Source organism: Rana temporaria, chromosome 1 (genome assembly GCF_905171775.1).
Source record: "Rana temporaria chromosome 1, aRanTem1.1, whole genome shotgun sequence".
NCBI lineage: Eukaryota > Metazoa > Chordata > Amphibia > Anura > Ranidae > Rana > Rana temporaria.
This window is the reverse complement of record NC_053489.1, coordinates 428,673,576-428,679,336: the sequence shown is the minus strand read 5'-3', so window position 1 is coordinate 428,679,336 and position 5,761 is coordinate 428,673,576. Positions and strand designations below refer to the sequence as shown.

The following is a 5,761-nucleotide window of genomic DNA, read 5'->3' as shown; positions in this document are numbered from 1 at the left end:
TGGACTGTCTTTTATAATATAAATAACTTCAGACCAGACTTTTGAACGTTTAACAGCTTTACTTATCACGCTGCAACAATACACGTCTAAGTACACTTGGTACTTCCCTAACTATCTAGTCTCAGGCTTCCCAGGAATAGCTTTTCAGGTAGTATTCCACAACTGGTAGAGTCCTTATGAGGTAGGCTCTCATGTGGTGGAATTGTACATCTTCATAGGCAGACGTCTTGCTTCTTTCCCATGCAGTCCCTACTCCTGACTCCTTGAGCCCAGCCGTCTCCCTATTTATATGTAGCACATGGAGAAGGGCAGAACCCAGATAAGCCTATGAAGAATGCAGAACCTGCATTAACCCTCCCCCCCTGGCAACCAGCACTATAGTTGGCACCTGTCTACAGACAGGCTGTACAGTAGTGGTTTTGCCAACGTGGGAATGCAAGCCAATATGTTTGGTTATGTTTGAGTATGTTTGAGTATACAACATTTTTTTTAAACTACTGCACATTTATATGGTACGGGGATGTGCTTTACAAATGTGCATCTTGCAAGCCAGCAGAGCACAATTACCATGAATGGAGGAAAAAATATAAAAATAGAGCAAGGAGAGAGTTATGTCCTAACCTGTGAAAGTCTATGAAAGACTCTTCTTCATTTAGGAAGATTTCTCTGCATTTCATTGGGCACTGCAGAATCCACACTGCATCCTGCGTTTTATGGAGGGCTATGTTGTGGATTAACCATGTGGAGTATATAACAGTGAGTGGATATTAATATTAACTCTTCATTATAAATGGACCTCTTTGTTCTAGCTGTTGGAGCAGGGGCTAGGTGTATAGATACAGAGCCATACCTTCCAACTTTCTGAAATTATAAATTTTAAGTACTCAATAAGGTTGATTTACTAAAGCTGGAGAGTACAAAATCTGGTGCAGCTCTGCATAGAAACCAATCAGCTTTTAGCTCTTGTCAAAGCCTAATTAAACAACCTGACGTTAGAAACTGAATGGCTACCATGCACAGCTACACCAGATTTTGCACTCTCCAGTTTTAGTTAATCAACCTCATTATGTAAGCAAAAGACACATACCTGCCACGGCTCCAGTTACATGGACGACCAACATCTAATATGCAGAAACCCCACAAGTGCATTTTTGACCTCTATTTTTCCTTTTATATTGGCTTTTCAAAATAAAAAAATCAGTAATATAGAGGTTGGATAAAAAGTTTAGTGCAGCGTGCTTGCTTCGGCAGCACATATACTAAAAGAAAAAAAAATTGCAACGATACAGGGAAGATTAGCATGGCCCTTGCGCAAGGATGACATGAAAATTCGTGAAGCGTTCCATATTAAAAAAAAAAAAAGTATTTTTTTTTTAGAGGTGTACACATACCAAAAAAACATGCATGAGGGATAACAGGATTTGGTCTCAAAAGAGGAACAGTCCCTTCAAATGAGGGTCAGTTGGGAGCTATGTATACCCTGGAAATGGTGTCTTCTTATTTCTGTCTTAATTGTCTGGAAAGGATCTTATGTGAGTATGTGACATACTCATAAGTACACCTTGCTTCGGTATTTAATGACCTTTCGACATTGGATTTGCTAAGTCACAGATGCACATATATGCCGTAAGGATTTAGTAAGGAAAATTTGGATAAAAAAATAGTAAGGTAGGCGAGGGGTGGGGGGCGGAGAGGAAGGAAGAAGGATAAGGGCAAGAAAAAAAAAGGGTGTCTAGAGCTACACCCACAGATGCCGCTGTATAGATGGGTCCTTCTGCCATTTCCAGTGATTACCTGGCCTAACTGAACACAAACTCACAGACATAACTATAGTCCAAAGGAGACTTTTTTTTAAAGAACAGCCAACCCTACAGAAACAATGGGTTAAATAGTTTGCCAACAATAGCACAAGATCAATAGCAAATTCTGGACTAAATACAAACATACAAGAAAGGAAGCCACTTCCCCCACCTATACCTGGCCATTGCAGCAAGCAGCTTTGGAAGGCAACATGTTAGAAAAAAGCCAAGGATAAATCCAAGAAAAACTCCAAGTTCACTTACCGACCAGCCCACGGACAACCAAATAGTATGCGTTCAAAACAGGGGTACACATTTGCAAATACATGCCTAAGCTAGAGACCCGCCAAGGCGCCCTGGTATCTGTAGTCCTATCACTAACTCATGAGTGGCTCCACAATAGAAACACATGCATACTGATGGATAGATGGAGGGCAGATGGACTGAAGGGAGCCCACCCCATCTTAAAGGTACAGGGGCACACTGAACATCCAGCACATAGCACAATGGCTGCAAAGGTGTCAGTGCATTGTTGACCTTTAACCCCAGTTATAACCCTGAAAATGACCTAGATCAATTCCTGACCTAGCTATTTTTTCTTTATTTTTTTATTATTTTTTGTGCACGCTTTTCTTTGTTTACATTTTTCTTCTCTAGTAAGGAGAAAAAAGATACAGTGAAGCTTTTTCTCAATTTAAGAGGAGGAAAAAAAAACACAAGGGTGGGCAGTACACTAACTGATTATGGTGATAGCCAATCAGTAGCTATCACAGCAATCAAGTAATCTGGGACCAGGATCTGAGAACTTTCCATAATCAGGGGTTTTATGCCTGTTACTCTGGTATGTCAATGATGTTTAACTTATAAATAAGCCATTTAATATTTTTGGGTCACGCTATGTTTATGTCTAGCTTGAAATTTGACATTCCTGATCCTCTCCACACAGGACAATACACCAAGTTCACTATATCCCTTTCTATCAGCACATGCTGATTTTCTTATCTCTCCCTTGTGCTCCATTCGGCCATCAAGAGCCAAAGAAAAGTCATAGATATGCATGAGCCTTTGTAGTGGTGGCCTACACATGGCTATGGACTTCCTGTCTGACAGTTCTGATTAGCTCAGCAATAAAACATGGAGTGATTCACTTGCTCCTTCATAACTAAAAGTACTGGGTATGTCCTTTGGTTTATTGCACTAAACAAGGCCACTTGGAAGAGAAGGTAAAGTAAGTATATGCTAGAGAGTGCAAACCCTTTGCTCTGTCTTGAATGTGAGATGTGTACTTACAGACAAAAACATAAAAGCTACTGTGCATGGATAAAGATTTACATAAATGCATTGTCCCTGAGCAAGCGTATAACTCTAGGCCAGTGTTAATATTGACATCAAATTTCGATTTAGTTTTAGTTATAGTCTTTTGACTAAAATGCCATTTTAATTTTAGTCGCATTTTAGTAATCTAAGTTGTTTTAGTAGTATTTTAGTAGACTAAAATGTTTTTAATTTATTCGACACAATTATTTTAGTCAACAAAATTAACACTGCTCCAGGCAGTAGATCTACACCTAAGATGATGCCTGAACAAAAGATGACACTTTCTGGTGAGGGAACAGATGAAGACCTTGTCAGGAGGCATACTGTTAAGCATGGGCTTAAAATAAAAAATAAAATTAATGCTTGATCTGCTTTAGTAAGCAATTTTACCGTTTTACATTTTGTATAGATACACTGTAATGAAACTTTATATTTGTATTTTGTCTCTTCTGAGGCCTTACAATTTATATTATTAATCAGATTTTTGCAAGAGCCAAGGGTTTGTTGGAAGAGAATTGGTCAATCTACCATATAAATGATCTGCTATACTAAAGGCAGCCAACCTTTAATAAGACCGCAATTCACAGTAAAGGTCATACAACTCTTCTATGCTGGGCCCCAGGGAGCAATTAGCTTGAACAAAATGTATAGAAAGCCTAAGAAAAAAATAGGATGGTGTTGCTTTTTAAGTCATATTAAGACACTTTAACTCTGTCTCCAAGGGCCATCAAAATGCCAAAATCAGCAGTCCACTTATTCATAAGTGCAAGTCACATTTTCAGACAATGAGTTCTAATAAAATATAATATACAGGAGTCCTTGAGAGACTAAAATCCCATATACGATGGAAGGATTTTAAGGTGAAAATCTGATATAATTTGCAAATCTTAAAGTGCATGACATAAAAAGAAAGTATGCTTGAATGCAGTTTTAAAAGTCTACGTAAATTGTCCTCTAGGTAGTCATATTCATGGTTCCAATAAAAAAATGGGCACATATAAATCATACAGTGTATAGTGTAAAATGTTATTTTTGAAATGTCAACGTCTAGATCTCTATTTTTATGTAAATTTCATTATTTATGATCAAAGTTTGTCGTTATCCATTAACCACTTCAATACTTGGCACTTTCACACCCCTCCAATATTCGCTATCACACTTTGATTGAGAATTGCACGGTCATGTAACACTGTACCCAAGTTTTATCATTTTTTTCACACAAATAGAGCTTTTTTTTGTGTTATTTTTGGTGGGGTTTTTATTTTTTACGCTACAAATAAAAAAAGACCGTTTAAAAAAAAAAAAAAAAAAGCATCTTTCTTAGTTTCTGTTTTGCAAATAAGTAATTTCTCTTGATAAATTTTGACAAAAAAAGATGCTGCTGCATTTCTTTGGTAAAAATAACCCAAATCAGTGTTTATTTGGTGTTGGCAGTGATGGGGGACAGACAGATGTTTTATGGGGACCAGTGGCGGCCCGTCCATAGTGGGCGCAGGGGCGCCGCCCCCCCAAAGCTACTCATCAACAAAAAAAAAAAAAATGAAAAAAAAAATATTAAAAAAAAATGACATTTTTTTTTTTTTTTATAACATGTCCCTTTAAGTGTGTGTGTGTGGGGGGGGGGGGGCGGAGCGCCGGCCACCGAGGTGCTGTGGGAAGCATGATGTCATCGAAATCGTGAGATTGGGCAAGCCGCAAGCAAATCTATCGGCTGGCTTTTATACTGCCCACGGAGCGCAAAGCTCCGCGCTCGCACAACCACTCTGTGCTGGATGTGTCCTGTTGGTGGTTAGTGATTGGCTGGTCCATAGGACTTAGGGCGGTGCTTTTATCGGACCAGCCAATCACTTCCGGTTTTCTCAGTGACTCATCCTCGCTAGTGTGAACATCGGGACATCTCACTGAGCTGCTAGCAGGTAATTAGGCAGAGAACTCTTGTGTTGTGCTCTCAGAACGTGCAGCAGCAGTGTCCTTTGTGTAGTGGATCTGGGAGGTAGAAGGAGGGGGAGAGTACAGTGAAGGGCTGAGAAGCTTTTAGCACATTTCCTGGGGACAGTAATCTGGATGGGGCTGCTAGTGTTATTACACATCTCCAGTATGTGTAACACGAGGGTTCCCAGCTCTGCAACCTCCTAGAGTCATGCAGCTCATGCTGTGTGTATAGGTCTGTATTCTCTCATCTCTCTCTCTCTTCTATATCTCTCTCTTTCTATTCTAAATCTATCTATCTATCTATCTATCTATCTATCTATCTATCTATCTATCTATCTATCTATCTATCTATTATATCTCTATCTATCTATCTATCTATCTATCTATATATCTATCTATTATCTATCTATCTATCTATCTATCTATTATATCTCTATCTATCTATCTATCTATTATATCTCTATCTATCTATCTATCTATCTATCTATCTATCTATCTATTATATCTCTATCTATCTATCTATCTATCTATTATATCTCTATCTATCTATCTATCTATCTATCTATCTATCTATCTATCTATCTATCTATCTATCTATCTATCTATCTATCTATCTCTATCTATCTATTATATCTCTATCTATCTATCTATCTATCTATCTATCTATCTATCTATCTATCTATCTATCTATCTATCTATCTATCTATCTATCT

At 38.2% G+C, this 5,761-nt stretch overlaps 1 non-coding gene across 1 annotated transcript; it reads left to right on the top strand.

Moving 5' to 3' along the window:
• The first annotated feature begins 1,243 nt into the window (after nt 1-1,243).
• Nucleotides 1,244-1,352, top strand: LOC120925371. Its single transcript, XR_005746652.1, has one exon. It is a non-coding gene; the product is annotated as a U6 spliceosomal RNA (small nuclear RNA).
• Nucleotides 1,353-5,761: the final 4,409 nt, after the last annotated feature.